This window comes from Crocuta crocuta, unplaced genomic scaffold, assembly GCF_008692635.1.
Source record: "Crocuta crocuta isolate KB4526 unplaced genomic scaffold, BGI_CrCroc_1.0 scaffold369, whole genome shotgun sequence".
Classification (NCBI taxonomy): Eukaryota; Metazoa; Chordata; class Mammalia; order Carnivora; family Hyaenidae; genus Crocuta; species Crocuta crocuta.
This window is the reverse complement of record NW_027529441.1, coordinates 3,677,513-3,694,875: the sequence shown is the minus strand read 5'-3', so window position 1 is coordinate 3,694,875 and position 17,363 is coordinate 3,677,513. Positions and strand designations below refer to the sequence as shown.

Below are 17,363 nucleotides of genomic sequence, written 5' to 3'. Positions count from 1 at the left end.
AAAAGCCTGTAAGCTGAGCGAAGTAAGTACAAATGTAGTACCTAAGACACAAGTTAGGAGTGTATGGGGATCCTTTTCTACACTTGATCTTTCCTCACCTCTTACGACATATGTCAATTAGGGATAGGATAGTACAGGTCATTCAAACCTACTGTACCTCAAGCTGCAATGAATTGCACTCTGATTTTATATATATATATATGTATTAAAGATGATTTATTTTTTAGAATGAGATCAGGGCAGAGGCAGAGAGGGAGAGACAGAATCCCAAGCAGGCTCCATGCAGTCATCTCAGAGCCCAGTGTGCAGCTCAAACTCATGAACAGTGAGATCAGGACCTGAATCCAGATCAAGAGTCAGAGAGTTAACTGACTGAGCCACCAGGTGCTCCTGATTATACTTTTGATTGCTCTTCTAATTTTGTCTTGAATATAATTTTCTATAGGTTGAACTACAGAACCAGGACATATAGGCATTTGTATTGCTCTTGAGACATTCCCTGTGCCATCCGCGGTGCTGGTCCACGGTAAGCCGTCAACAAATATTTGTGGACTGAATGAATAACTGAGTGGCACAAATGAGTTGCAATTTTATGTCAATTACACATCAACAGCATAGACATTTTCATTAGTACAAGTGGCCTAATAAGAATTTCAAATTCCACATGTCCAAAACCGAGTCCAACTTTTTAAAATTAAAATATTATCCTGCAGCCTTTTCCATCTCAGTCATTGACAACTTTATCCTTCCAATTCCTCTATCTTTAAAATATGTATTTCTGGATTCAACTTCCTTTCACCACCATGGCCCCAGTCTCCATCATCTCTCACCCGGATTATTGCCATGGCTTCTCGCTTCACTTTTGCCTTCGCCCTATGCCATCTACTCCTGGCATAGACATCCAGAGAGACTGCCAAGAGATCCAAATCAGATCATGGCTTTTTCCTCTTTCAAGCCTTCACTGGCTACTTCACAGTGGCCTTCAATGCTTTAAATGATTTACCCTTGAGCTAGAAGACTGAATGAAATGATCAAAGATCCATACAATGATGTTAAGATAAGAGAAATAAAAAGGGGCAGGGTGCTCTGTGACTCAATTGAGCCCAAAATAATTAGATTTTGATTAAAATGTCTAAGACAACTGTATTCTGTTAACTTGTATTTCCTTTTTCTTTCTGGTCAGTCTAATCTCACCTTCCCTCACCCCTGTAAAGACATGCTGACTTATGCACCATGCCTTAAACACACCAGTTTATTTCCAACTCCGGCCCCCAAACTTGCTGTTTCCATTTACCTAGAAACGACCTCCCCAAACTTGTCCACATGGCTTATTCTCTCGTTTCTCTCAGGATTTTCCTCAAATGTTACCTTTTTTGAGAGGGCTTCCCTGACAACTATTTAAGTTTCTCCCATATTTAGCATTTTGAATTCTCTTTTATTAATACTTTATTTTTCTATCATATTTATCACTATCTGTCATATTATATATTTATACTTGTATTTTAATATGTGTCTGACCCCAAAAGAAAATAAACTACATCAGTTCAAGGATGTTAGTTGCTTTTTTAACTACTGTAGCTCAAGAGCCTCGTGTTTACTACTGGCCCCAGAACCTCGTGTTAACTATTATAGCCCCACAAATTGGAACAGTCTCAATGTTATTGTTCATCCCATTTCTACACATAATAGTTCCTTTGGTTGACCCAGAAAGCTTCGGCAAGGCTGACTTCTCTTCCCAAATAAGCACTCTCAAGGGCTCCAGACAGACTAACAAAATCCTTTCCTTACCATCTCCTCTTGCCTTGTCACTCTTTTTTTTCCCCCACCCTGTTCCCTATCTTTCCTTCTAATGACTTGTTTAAATTCTATCCAATACAGGGCCACTTGGGTGGCTCAGCCGGTTGGGCATCTGACTTCCGCTCAGGTCTTGATCTCACAGTTTGTGAGTTTGAGCCCTGCGTTGGGCTCTGTGCTGACGGCTCGGAGCCTGGAGCCTGCTTCCGATTATGTGTGTGTGTCTCTCTCTCTGCCCCTCCTCAACTCGTGCTCTGTCTCTCTAAAATACAAACATTAAGGGGCGCCTGGGTGGCTTAGTCGGTTAAGTGTCCGACTTTCGCTTAGGTCATGATCTCGCGGTTCGTGGGTTCGAGCCCCGCGTCGGGCTCTGTGCTGACTGCCAGCTCAGAGCCTGGAGCCTGTTTCAGAGTCTGTCACTCCCTCTCTCTCTGACCCTCCCCTGCTCACGCTGTCTGTCTCTCTCTCTCTCCTAGAAATAAATAAAAAAAAAACATAAAAAAAAATTTAAAATACAAACATTAAAAATTAAGAAAAAATTGTATCCAATATAAAGCCCATGAAAATAAGATAGAGTTTTTCAGATAGAGTCTTCTATTTTAGAACTTTGCTTGTACTGCTGTGTATTTCTTTCACACTACATTTTAATGAGATATTTACCTGCATATCCAAAGTAATCTTCTGTACAAATATTTTCTGCTTTGAAGTACATATGTATGACTAGCCTCTGTGGCCGTTAAAAAGGAAAAAAGATAAAAGAAAAAACAAACACGTTGGACAATCAGAAAAGCTTATGTGTTCTTGGAGTAATTCCTACCACATGGTTTCCATATTTTGTTTTATTATTATTTTTTAAACAATAACATGGTAAAAGCCTATTTTGGTGTTTCATTATATCATGGATTTAGTTATACTGCCCCCCATATCATATTCCTGGTGTAAGTGTAACACAATTCTTAATGGTAACATTATTTTCTAACCTAGACCTATTTAAATAGGTTCTTTTCAGCACTAGGCATATAGAGTCTAAACATTAAGGATTTATTAGCATTACTATTATTTCACTCATTCAATACCCCCAAGGAAGAAGGATGATAAGGGGCACTCTTTGCTCCACCATACCTTAAAGAGAAGGGAGGGGGCCTGGGTGACTCAGTCGTTAAGCATCTAACTTTGGCTCAGGTCATGATCTTATGATTTGGTTTGTAAGTTCAAGTCCCACATCAGGTAAGCTGGAGTCCTACTTCTTCTGGTGAGCTTGAGGCCTGCCTTGGGTGAATACAGGCCCTGCTTTAGGTAAAAAATATGAGCCCTGCTATGGATGAGCCTGCTTCTCTCTCCCTCTCTCTCTTTGTCCCTTGCTCACTTGTGTCCCCCCCAAGAAAAAAAGAGAGAGAGAAGGGAGGTGCATACATTCAAGAACTGTGAATTATCTCCAGAGTTTATTTTAAAAGAGGCAAAATTTCAGATTTTTTACAATTTAAACCACTGTAAAAAAAAAATGACCATGAATGATTATGATGATGATGGCATATAATAGTAATAATAATGATAGCAAATAGTGATAGATGACATTAAATGAGTTAATGGAACTCTAAGTATTTTATTTGCAAGAACTCATTAGAAGAAATTCTTTGGAGTAACTGATGTCTAGGGGAGAAATATCAAATTGAAAAATTTCTAAAGATCCATTATGGTCTTTTTAAGTTAAGAAGACATCCAGGGTTTTTGTCTTCATCTTTACCTATGAAAACAAGGGAGGGTGATAAGTCAGGACAAGAAGGGATTTATGGGGCACCTTGGTGGCTCAGTCAGTTAAGCATCCTACTTCGGCTCAGGTCATGATCTCACTGTTCGTGGGTTGGAGCCCCCCATCGGGCTCAGTGTTGACAGCTAGCTAAGAGCCTGGAGCCTGTTTCAGATTCTGTATCCTCCTTTCTTTCTGACCCTCCCTTGCTCATGCTCTCTCTCTTCTCTCTCTCTCTCTCTCTCTCAGAAGTAAATTAAACATTAAATTTTTTTTTAAAAAGAAAGGATTTAAAAATTTTGCTGGGACATAAAGTGAGGATTTAAAAAATAAGACAGGAGGGAAATGAGAGAGAGAGAGAGAGAGAATAGAGACTTTATGGACATAGATATTCAATGGAATAGTGAATTAGTATTAAATCACACACTCCTATATGTCAGGCACTGTATTAAGAACTTTATAGGCATGATTTTGTTTAATCTATACAATGCCATGTGAGGTGGTCACATGATATTTTTCTTTGTAATGAAAATAACAGTTAAATATCTTGATCACCACCACAACACTAATTAATAAGCAGTGGAACCGCTAACCTAACCTTAGCAATTTGACTGGAAGATTCTGCCCTTAGAATACCCACTTTGAGTATTTTTAACTTTTTTATTTGATCTTTGTTCTTTATGTGTCTTCCCATGGTGCTGAGCAATAAAATTTTGCAATGCAAAGAATCTAAATGGTTTTTCTTAGGGACAATCAAGAGGTGGAGTCTAGGGGGTAACTGCTTCCACAGTCTGATTGTGGAGAGGTGCCACAGAGGAAAGACCAGCCAGCTGATGAGTGTAGAAAAGAGGGAAAGGTGGGTGATACTCTTTTTTTAAAGCTTTATTTTTTTATTTATTTGTTTTGAGAGAGACAAAGACAGTGTAAGAGAGGGAAGGGCAGAAAGGGGGGAAAGAGAGAATCCCAAGCAGGTTCTGTGTTGCCACCGCAGAACCTGATGTGGGACTCAAACCCATGAAACCATGAGATCATGCCCTGAGCTGAAACCAAGAGTCAGTCCCCTAACCGAATGGGCTTCCCAGGTGCCCCAAAGTGGGTCATACTCTTAATCGTAGTGGAAAAACAGAAAAAGAAAGAGAAAAGAGAAAGTTTGCCTAGACCCTAAAGCCTTTCCCCACTATATAATAATAATAATAATAGTCCACACTTTGTTTTCATCTTTGTTTTAAAAATACCAAAATGTATTATATTTGTAACATTAGTTATTACTTGCACTTGAAAATATTGCTGAGATTAACTGTGGGAGGATTAAGGCCATGACATGAAATCAGCCATGTGGGAACTTGTACATTCCAATTTCTTTTATTGTCATCAATTCAAAATACAGATATACACACTCACACACTTACTGAAATTTAATGAAGAGGAGAGGAAGATAAGAAAGGACTGCAGTTCAAATATTTACAATTTTCTCAGAACCTTAAATAATTCATGAACCCAAATTCTCCCCGTATGTGGTTACACTCCAGTCAATATTATTTGAAAGAAAAGTATGTAAACATTTATTCATGAATATTTTGGAATAATCAAATTAGACTGAGGGTTATTGGGTATGTTGTACTCAATTAGTTTCTATTAAACCACGGGGTAAGATGTTTTGCCCTGGACACTAGCTATTATATTGTTTGAATTCAAGTGTTGAGACCTCTTTAGTGTAGGAATTAACTTTTAAGTGGGTCATTTAGCACCTCAGTAATTAGCTCAAATGAGCACCTGTCTTACATTCTCCTTATTTACAAACTGCTGAATTGAGGACACCATATATCATCAATCAAAACACTTAGAGCCCATTGGTTTCCCAGTGAAAACAGATGACAATTTGTGCGAACATAATGGTGGTTTTCTATCTATGAATCCTAAAATGAAGGAATGGATTTTCAGTCTTTCTATTACACTTTGCCTTTTTTCCAGTCCAGAATTACAGAGGAATTGTAAGACAATCAAGCGTGCTGTATGGGCATTCAGGTATGGCACTGGAATTTTAAACCAGTTTAAAGGCATTTTTTGAATAGTAATGTACTGTAATACAGCTTTTAAACTCCAAATGGGCTTTAAAATCTTTCATGGAAAATTCCCAAGTTACCACAATAAGATAAAGCTCTGCTTTCTTTGGAGAATATTTTTGGGAAAAACAACTCAGTTTGATTTTCATGGGAAAAAAATCTAAACGGTACTATTGCTGTTTAAACTTTGCCACGTTTCTTCTTGTGGGAGTTTTGAAGTAAATGAATGGGTCTATGTAAACATTATGATTTGGCTTCCCCTAAATGTTAGAAAGAAGCAGTGTGGGAGTAGTGACGTACACGGGCTTTATGTAAAGAGATTTTGCCATTTTTCAAGCCAGATATAGCTTTTTATCAACAAATGGGAACACAGATCTCCTGTCTTAGCCTTGGGGAAAAATCCTATAATACCTAACTGAATTATTTGTCTTTGGGGTTTGTTGACCAGAGTATTGTATGTATTGGATGCTGCCAAAGTTTTAAATTTATTATGTATTAATTAAATAAGTGCAAGTTATCTATAGTAATCATGGAAAACAGAATTGAGTGCCATTAGGGACCTGTAGAACCAGATGCTTATAACTGAGGGTGCAGGTAAACAGATACCTGAGGAGGTAGTTATGCTTTCCTGTGAAATTGTGGTCATGTTGCATGTGTATGCTAGGTAAGGCAAGACCTAAGAATGATTTACATTTAGAACTGTGAATACTATTATATCTAGACAGCAGCCATATCATGAAAAAAATATTTTTAAATGTTTATTTATTTGGAGAGAGAGAAACAGAGAGTACAAGCATGGAAGGGGCAGAGAGACAAAGGGAGAGAGGGAGAATCCCAAACGGGCTCCGTGCGATCAGTGCAGATTCCGACGCCAGGCTCAATCTCATGAAAATTGATTTCATGCCCTGAGCCAAAATCCAGGGTTGGTGGCTTAGTCTACTGAGCCACCCAGTGCCCCAGACGAATTTGTAATGAAGCTTCTTCTGTTGTAGTTTGAAGTCACTCTTTCATCAAAGATGTGATTTTAATTTGCCATTAGGCTTCCATTCCAATATACTAATCTCTTTTTAACTTTCTGTATAACTTTCTGTCCTCTCAGTACCGTATTTTGGTCTTGTTAGTCTTCCATTTCTATCTGATTCCTAAGACAGTTTCAGTTACCTTCCAGGCAGACCAGGCCCCTTTCTACACACTCTTAAAATATATGTGTAATGTTTCACCATTGATTATCTGGAGTTGGTCATGTAAAAAAGGGTCACTGGCAGTAGTACAGCTCATTCCAAGGGTGAGCTGCTAACGTGAGTCTGTTTGAGGGTCCTTTTTTGTGCATTCACACTCAAATTCTTAAACAATGACGTCACCGTTACCCTAGAGACAAAAGGAGAAAAGAGCAAGAAGAAAACCCACATGAGGTTTATTCCATGAGATATTTAGACATTCTTAAAACAAGGTAGTTGTTCTTCTTTGAAGAAGACAACAGAGTAGAACTCCAAATTCCATCCACTAGGCACTCCAACTATAGGTCTTCCAGCCAGGTATTACTTATAATGAGATGAAACTCCCCAAATCATGTAAAACAACCATTAAAGGGAAATATATGTAGGCAGAAAAGAAGGATAGTTTTAATGGCTCTTTACAAGATAGACTGGATGTCTAGTTCTGCATGTCCTTTTCCTTTTTTATCTCTAGGGTCATGCTGAAGTCATTGCTTAAATGTCTGAGTGTGAATGAGAAGGACCATTTCACACCAAAGATTCCCAACCATTCTGTCATCTGGCAAACAGCTGGGAATGCTTCTTGACATCTTGCTTTGCAGAACAGCAATGGCCTTTCATCACCTGTCAGTCCCAAAATGTCTTGTCACCTGCCACTGGTGATTCTGGCAACCAATGGCCAATACCTCAGTGCTATCACTTCGGCCTGCTTAGAGCTCAACACTCCAAGCTGTCCTATAGCTCAGATAGTGGACAGATTGACTAAAATGAATTTCTAGAGGTATTGTCCACACACTGTCAGTAGAGATAAGAATCCAAACTACAAGGACCAAAAATAAAGGAGTGAGGTGGGATAATAAGGATCATCTTTATGTCAGGACTTAAATACATGCTCCACTGGCATATGTCCCTCTGTAAGAGAAGAAGCATCTAACTTGTAAAATATATTAATGATATCATTGGAGTAAAGAGCCACAAAGAAAACTCAAAATTTTCAAATGATGCATTTTTCATTTAGCAAAGGAAATCTTCCGGAATGAGAACTTTCAATTCAAAAAAGTGAGGCAATTGAAAATTCTCATTATGTTTTGAATTTAGTCATTTACAGGTAAAGATTAACTATAAATATCAACAAGTTATTAAAAATAGTTTTTATTATATGGAAATTTGTACGTGTATAATGTAAACATGTTTTTTCTGATATATATTTGGCCCACAAACAGACTTAGGTATCTACATGGCTTATGTATAAGCAATTAGTCTGTATATGTCACAATATAAATTATATGGCTTGGCATGTTTTGTGAATTTCCTCAAGCTGAGGCTAACCAAGGTCAAATTTCAAATTTAAACCTTATTCTCACATCTATTTTGAAAATTCTGTGCACACACAGGGACATGCACACAAATCCAGCCCAGGCCTCCTGACTTATGCTAGAAATTCTGCAGTGACTAAGAAGGCTGGGAGGTGTATGTAAATTTGTGTTCGCACAGAGGTATATTTTGTGTGTGGACACATGCCATATGTGTGTTTTAAGTGTTTATTACATCTTTTTCCTTGCCCACTCATTATGCTACAAGATGGGAGGCTTGAAAGGGTCACCTCCTACCTCTGTGGGGTCTCAATTGCAAATACTGGCTATTTATCCCCTGCGGATGCCTTCAAAGGCTCACTGGTACCTACCCCCAGGGGCTGACATTCTGCATCTCTGAGTCAAGCACCGCCCTCAACAGCCACCTCATCCCACTCACCTCTACTCTCTGGGTATGCTGCTATGCATTCATCATCTGTATTGCTTTGTCCTGCCCAGCAGCCCCCTTCTCGGGTTTATTAGTAAAAGCTCTCTTCTATACATTCCATAGCCTGTGATTTGCTCAAACTGAAAGTCCTATACAGATAGCATCTGAATAAGGCAGGCACTCAGCTCTACTTCCCCGACAAGGACCCACAGTCTGTTCTCCAAAGCAGCCTTTTATTGCTTCCAAAGTATTTTCTCACATTGTCTTCTTACCTGACTTGGATTAGAGAAAAAGGAGCATCCACGACTTTTTCCCACTTCCATTTAGGCAGACAATTATCTTCAGAGAAAGCAATACTTCCATACTCTTGGTGAATCCAGCATAGATTATCCTAGTATCCTAGTATGTCTTTATCGAATGTATGCATTCTTACTAGTGATATCAGCAATGTTTTGGCTTGCCTGAAAGTAGAGGTAATGGGTGAAGTCCATTTTAGTCACCTATTAGATAGAAAGATAGATGGGGTAGCAATGCACCCACACGCACATATCACATACACACTATGTTCAAACACTATGTATTAAACTAAAGATTTTTTGGACTGATGACTTGATGTTGCGTAACACATTTTTATTTCAAAAACTGGGTAGATTTAATTTTCTTTCCATTTTGCATGCCTCTTCATAAGAAACAAAATAAATGGAGTGGGCTGAAACTTCAAAACTGTAGTCTCTGTATGGCTTCCCTGCCCTTACCAGCCCCAACCATACATATCAAAAAAGGAAAGAGAAAGAGAGAAATGAATTAGAAATGATCATCAAGTGGGGAAGAGACAGGTTCTTCCTGGCCAAAGCTGAAGCCATTTTGAGTTAATTAAACATAACTCTTAACTAAACAAAGAGGTCATGTTTAATCTTTAAGTATTAACTCTGACTTTTTCTACACTCCCTTTCTGTTGCTTATTTTCCCATTAGTGGCTAAAACAGTTCTCGCTATCAAAATACAGAGACATTTGAAAAAAAGACCCCAGGACAATTGCTCCTAACAGACTGCCATCTTCCTTGGAAGTTTCCAGTGAGCGAGATATCCTCAGTCAGCATGAAGGTACACACAGACCCATGCTATCATTTCTTGTTTGTTTTTCCAGTCTCATTTTCCAGCCCGTTTCATACAGCAGCTATTCAAACGTTTTTGGATACTTTCATTAGCTCTGGCTTCCAAAAGCTTGGTTAAAATAGTAAGCGGGCTGAGCAAGCAAGATGTGGGCCTTTTCATTTTATTGGGCACACCAGCCATTTATGCCCTATCCCCCACTTTATTCTCCTAGCACCAGAACGGAGCCTTCCCTGGATGGGTATTTGGCTGTCTAGCCAGAGGCCATTTCATGGATGCCACACATCTGTGGTCTTGGAATCTGAAGCCTCGCCTTCATTTCAGGGCATCAGAGGTATTTCTGCCCAAATTCCAGGAGCTGTTTCTTTCCTTTCTGTTCTTTTCTTTCTGTCTTTTTCTCTTGAGCGCAATCTGAGGTACACGTTTAGCTGACCTACTAGAAATACATCAACAAGAGCAGGTTTGGAGGGTTTTAATTCATCTCCTGGCTCCTATACTGACTGATTATGATTTTGGAGAAATCATTTAAATTCTCTCAGCTTCTATAGCCTTATGTACAAATATTGGCCCTAGTATAGGCTGTGTGAGGACCCTGGTATATGTATTAGGATTACTGTTAGGTTAGAGGGCCCCTCATCTCTGACCAAGGTGTGGGGTCCATGAGCTGAAGGGATCCAATTCACTATTCTAGGGCTGCTTTTAAGCTAATCTGTTCTCTACTCTTCTTAAAGCACCAGTTGATGTCATCATATAGGCTTTTTAAAGAATCTAAAAAAAGAGTGATCCCTTTTTAAGGCTCCATGTTCATTAAAGTAACAACAACACAATTACGATATCCATAATAGTGCTGGGTTAATATTTAAATCAACATTTTAGAGCTCCAGAACTTTTTACTCTCTAAGAGCTGGAGTGTGCATGCTTATTTCTGCAAACATAGAGTTTAATAGCTTCCAATCTCTGCTCACAACCTGGAAAATGTTATCATATTTAAGGCCCACAAGGAAAGGTAATTTTAGGACATACCTGTGACAGTTTATACACACAGGTCAGTCCCTTTTCAAATGCCATTTCCATTAGTATCTTATGTCAGAATTACAACTGAAATGAACACAGTGTAACCTAGTATTTTAAAAGGTTATGTTGAAGGAATAGAGGAGCTTAAATTAATTTTCCCTGTTCTTATCCAGTAGGCCTTTACCTCAATAGGATTTCCTATAATTCTATCTTAATCCTTGTCTCTGCGGATGAACCAAACGACCACAACATGGAAGAGCCTGCCAAAGTGGCTCCCAGCCAGCAGCCCTTTCTACCCTTTAAGAAAGACTTCGGCTTAATGATTGTACAGTGATCCAAATCAATCAAGAAAGCAAAGAGCAGACGCATATTTTACTATGCTCTGCAAAGTTCTATTTGTTTAGCCATGTGCAAACATTGCCCTAAAATGGCCACAAGGTTAGAACATTAATCATTCACTAGACCTCTTCAATTCTTAAAATTAATGTTAAGAATCAATCATTTTAAGGAATTTTTCTATATATGTAATATTAATTTGGGATAGTTGGAAGAAATGGTATTGCAGATTTTATGGCTTGAGATTTGATATAGGCAGAGGAGTAGAGAATTATTTAAAAGATCTAATGGAATCCATCATTATATTTTTGAGACTATGAATTAGCCAAAGACTGTAAAAGTATTTTCTAGCAATACCAGTTAAATGAAGTATAAAAGTTAAATGAAGGCTAAAAGCCCACACAATGCTTCCTTACCCTAAGAATGGCTCTCAATTACTGGAAGCCCAATATAAGGCTCAGTAAGTACCTCCTAATGAACTGTTTTACTAGAATTATTCTTGCCACAATTTTCCCTTTTCCTACATTGTGGTCATTGTTGAGGGGCTGTAAAATAATGTATTATTTATTTGAGGGCCAATATGTGATCATACTGGGTAAAAAGTTTTAGATGTTCATTAGTTGGACATTTATCACCATAAATATTATTCATAATCTATATCATGTAAGGAAGATTGAGCTTAACTCTCAACTTAATGGAATTCTGCATTACTTAAATTTTTTTTCACTAGAAAATGATCCTGGCTATAAATTTCATGGCTGAAAACAGCCAGTTAAGAGGCAACTGGGTGGCTCTCAGTCTGTTAAGCATCTTACCTCACCTCAGGTCATGATCTCGCAGTTCGTGAGTTCAAACCCTGTATCAGACTCTGTGCTGAAAGCTCAGAGCCTGGAGCCTACTCTAGATTCTGTTTGTCCCTCTCTCTCCTGCCCCTCTTCCACTCATGCTCTGTCTCTCTCTCTCAAAAATAAACATTAAATATATATATAAATTTTTAAAAAACACCCAGTTGAGACTAGATTTTTATCAAGAAATGAATTAAAGGTTTACAAAAAAATGTTGTCTTTTTAACAGTTCACATAAGACTTAGAAAATGAAAAATATCTTATTTAAATTTGAAGGTTGGTATCCATTCTATATCTCTCCATATGGACCTTTGCTAGGGTTTGAGTGGATAAAACAAATGAAAAATGTTTACTTCTAAATCAAGAAGTTATTACTAAAGCAGGAATGGGTTCTCTCTTTTATAGCCATTACACTCAATCACTTAAATATATACCAAGGAAAAATACAAATTTTACACTTTCTGTATTGTGAACTTTAAAGGATGAGATACAACCATATTGGAATTTAAGAAAATAAAGTACAGAAAAATAAATTAAATAATACTGTCTTTAGTCTTCAACTTCAGTCTATGAACTGTAGGCTCCCAACAGAAAATTCTCTCAGGGTACCTGGGTGGGTCAGTCTGTTAATCATCTGACTTCAGTTTAGGTCATGATCTCATGGTTTGTGAGTTCAAGCTCTGGGGCCAGCTCTGTGCTGGCAGCTCAGTGCTTGGAGCCTGTTTCAGATTCTGTGTTCCCTCTCTTTCTGCTTCTCCCCCTTTTACACTCTGTCTCTCTCTCTTTCCCTCTCTCTTGTTCTCTCAAAAATAAATAAACATTAAAAAAAAGAAAACTCTCTCAACTTCTCAAGAGCTCACCTACAAACGAAAAATTTCTAGGTTCATCCTTACTTTGCTCCTATTACCTAAAGAGAAGATAGCCTTTGGAAATTTTGCTCTAAATCATCTGTCTCTACCCATTTACTGAAACATCAGCAGGTGACACTACAATTTAATGTTATTACAATAACAGAAGTTATTCAAAGTAGTTTCCATGAATATCATCCCTGGAGGGTTTTAAATTTCTGTATCTTTGGAGTCCCTGAGTGGTCTACTCAGTTAAGCACCTGACTCTTGATTTTGGTTCAGGTCATGATCTCACAGTTCATGAGTTCAAGCCCTGTGTCAGGCTCTGCACTGACAGCATGGAGCCTGCTTGGGATTCTCTCTCTATCTACCCCTCCCTGCTTCCTCTCTCTCTCTCAAAATAAATAAATTTTTAAAAAACCCAAAGTTTTGCTTTTTTATGCATGATGTTCTTTCTTTCACTATATATATACACGTTATTCTAATCCATCCATTTACTTATGATTACATCTACTATGTATACATCTTTTTGTTTGGATCTACATATCTATATCTATATATTTATCTATAAACATATTTAGCAATCAGTTTATGTGTATTCAATCAATGGTCTAGGTTCAACCATCTTTTTTGATCTGTATCCTCTATTTTTACCCCATTTTTATCCCAGGGTAAATTTATTCAAAGGCTTTTAACATATTGCACACAATTCCTTCTACTCTTATACAGTGAATATGTATTCTAAGATATCTGCCAGTTTAAGAAACAATACTGGGGCGCCTGGGTGGCTCAGTCAGTTAAGTGTCCAACTTCAGCTCAGGTCATGATCTCACGATTCGTGGGTTCGAGCCCTGCTTTGGGCTCTGTGCTGACAGCTAGCTCAGAGCCTGGAGCCTGTTTTGGATTCTGTGTCTCCTTCTCTCTCAGATTCTCTCCTGCTCATGCTCTCTCTCTCTCTCTCTCTCTCTCAGAAATTAAAAAAAAAAAAACATTAAACAAAGTTTTTAAGTAAAAAATAAAATACAATACATATTCTAATGATTCATGGACATTGACATTTCATCCCCTTCCTTGGTATACAACTTACATAGAAATCTGTGCCTATACATCTATTATGCAATTTTATGTGTTCCATTTTGTTTTTGATCTGTTTGTACATTGTATTACCCCACCAATAAATAGCACATTCCTTGAAAATTGGGTCTCTTTCTACATGTTTTGGCTTTTATGTCATATAATGTCAAATACAGAATTCTAATAAAGTAAGAATTTAGTACATGCTGATTGGATAATTTAACTGATGTCCAAAAATTAATTTGGAAAAGTTTGCAAGTTGGCTTATGTCGTTGGGACAGACTAGATTTAAGAAAAATCAGAAAGGAACTCCTATACCAGCCCAGGAACAAGTTGATGTAAATTTGGCTTAATAACGGAAATGTGAAAATTGAAAGAAAGTTGTGAATTTACAATATTTCCAAAAATTGAAATGAAGGGATTACACGAGAGAAGGGGTCTACAGAATGAAGAAGAGTAAAAGATCAAAGGTAGTTTTAACTTATCCAGCCTGGAAACTGGTCGAAGAGAACCACAATGGGTAAATCTGAGAGTGGGACAAGAGTTGGATAATGGTTTGGGGCATGTAAACCACATGCCATCACAGTAACTGGATTCCATGATGGATGGCGTGTGGACTGAAAAGAGGTAGGATGGAAAAGTCATATGAGAAGAAGCAAAGGACTCCGGGGAGAAGCTGGCAGAGCCACAAGAGGAGATCAACTATTATTTAAGGAAAGCTGAGAAAGTCATATGTTTTCAGAAGGAGTAAGGAATCAATAATAAAGAAACCAGTTGAAAATGTGATCAAAAATGGTGAACAGCTTAATATTAGCAAGATGCGATCACTGCCAAACTCCTAAAGGGCTATATTTCAGTTGAATGGTAGCATAGTTGTCTCCTGTTGATAAAAAATTATTAATAATGACATGTCCTCCATTGTCCTTGTGTTATATATGACTTTTCACAAAATATTCTCTAGCAGACCAATCAATAAAATAAAGTAGTTTTATATATGAAACTGGATTATATATGACAATATATAAGAAAAACTCATTTTATATGGTAAAACTCAATATGCTTTTATATATTTTAGTCCTCCATTCATGTTCTGAAAAATTCATATAGAAAGCATTGTGAGTCTTGCTTTTAATCTCATCTCTGAATTCTTTCTTGATGAGAGTATCATTACATGTAACGTAATGTTATCAGGTGTTCAGGGTAGCCACTAAAATTTAAGGAAACTCACTGGAAGAAAAAGAAGAATGTAGTAAACCAGGAAAGTTATTCATCACTTTAGATAACATTTTTTTGAAAACTATGACTAAGGTTGATCATATTCTCCAGCTGAATTCTACAATTGTGGAACTGGACAGATTTTTCACATGTGGCAGAAACCACTGTCCTTACAGTGCTGGTCTGTGTAGACCAGCAGGGACTCTGCTCGAGTAGTGAACCCCATTTGAATTCCAGCAAATAGGAAAGGGAATTAGGATATAAGGAAAGCATAAAACCCATTTATTCATACTACACATTCAGTTTCATTCTTCTTTGGGCATTTTGCCTAGGCCACATAGCGGACAAGATGCTTTAGAGCTCAGTGAATCACAAAGGCAGACCCCTTCATCCACCATATCAGAATCACCTAAAGATATTTTTCCAGGGATAGTTTTGGAGTTTCATGCCTCCGACATTTAAATTTAGTATATCTGAGATAGAGTCTGGGAGACTATATTTTTAAATATCTTTGCAGTCTTTTTAAGGTCTGTTGCACAGCCACGTTTGGGAGCTAATGATTACATGCCAAATTCCCTTAAAATCTCAGGACCTTAACATTAGCATGAAACAAATAAGAAAACTGAAACTCTGAAAAACTAACTAACTTGCCTAAGTTTACTGAATCAGAACTCATATCTAGACCTTGGGATTGATAGTGCTTTTCATTATACTGCAATTGCCTTCCATGGAAATAGTTCTCTGATTTTATGTTTATCACTTTCTCAAGACATTGCTCTGGACTATGGATTATAATACCAAGCAGCTTTAACTTTCCCGTGTTCTTCTGAAGTTTTAGTCAAGATTTTACTTGCTTGTTGTTTTTTGTTTTGTGTTTTGTTTTGTTTTTGTTTGAGCATTGCTGTTGCTGTTGTTCTTTTGGTTAATTTCCCAATGAGGTTCACTTGAGCACAACAAGACATCTATCTTGTGCCTTTCTCATCCCCAGTCTACTACTGGGTAACACACTCACAAGACGCTCTCTTCTTCCTACTTTCTAGCCACCCAGTGTTAAAGGAACCAATCCTTCTGCCCAACCTCTTGAGCTATATGCAATGACAAATTGATTCACACCAGGTTGATAATGAGTGCAAAGGAATTAGAACATCGTTCTCGCCAATAAAATATGAAAACTGAGTGTATCTCAGAGAGATTGAGTGGTGGTAGTTTTGACTAGAAGAGCCATTTAAATTTATAAAACAGCTAAAATGGGGGAGCCTGGATTGCTCAGTTAGTTAAGATTCTGACTCTTGGTTTCAGGTCAGGTCATGATCTCATCATTTCATGAATTCAAGCCCTGCATCTGACTCTGTGTTAACAATGGGGAACCTGCTTGGGATTCTCCCTCCCTCTCTTGTTGTCTCTCCCCCACAAACACTGTCTCTGCTTCTCTCAAAATAAATAAATAAACTAAAAAAAATTAAGAGCTAAAATGGTTGCCTGGTATATTAGGATTCTCCAGAGAAACAGAACCAGTGTGTGGGTGTATGTAATTAAGAAAGAGAGATTTATTTTAAGGAATTGGCTCATACAATTGCAGAGGCTGTCCAGTCAAAACTCTGCAGGGCAGGCTGGCAGACTTGAGCCCCAGGGAAGAGCTAATGGTGTGGTGTGAGTCTGAAAGAAGTCTTCAGCAGAATTTTCTCTTCTTCTTTAGAGGAAACCAGTTTTTTGTTTGGTTTGGTTTTGTTTGGTTTGGTTTGTCAATTAAGGCCTTCAGCTGACTAGATGCAGTCTACTTACATTACAAAATGGAATCTGCTTTCCTCAAAGACTACTGATTTAAATGTTAATCTTATCTAAAAACATCATCAAGAAACATCTGTAACAATGTTTGACCAAGTATCTGGGTACCATAACCTAGCCATGGACACATAAAAAGAACGATTACGCATGGTAATAGAAAAGGGCAATCCATTTAGTAAATCAAAAGGATCTGAGATTATTATTAAGGCCTTATATCCTTGACTGTCATTGTATCTCCTGATTCAGTTCAACATGGAATAGGACTCTAGTAAGACGCAGCTGAAAAGAACACCATACTTAACACATAGAAATAGGTTATTTTGGAAGGAGGGAGCATTGTTTCTATCATGATACACTTTGCAATCAAGAAGTCCAGGGCCCTACTGGATCAGTAACTCCAGTAATAATGATGGGTTCCTTTTTTTTTCTTTCCCTTCCCTTCCTTCCTTCTTTCCTTCTTTCTTTTCTTTTCTTTTCTTTTCTTTTCTTTTCTTTTCTTTTCTTTTCTTTTCTTATTTTCCTTTCCTTTCTTCTTCTTCTTCTTCTTCTTCTTCTTCTTCTTCTTCTTCTTCTTC

General features: G+C 37.7%; 1 long non-coding RNA gene across 1 annotated transcript in view; it reads left to right on the top strand.

Annotated features, from left to right (window-relative positions):
- LOC144228365 (uncharacterized) overlaps window positions 1–17,363 on the top strand; it is a 118,539-nt gene that overhangs the window by 87,588 nt on the left and 13,588 nt on the right. The window lies entirely within an intron of this gene.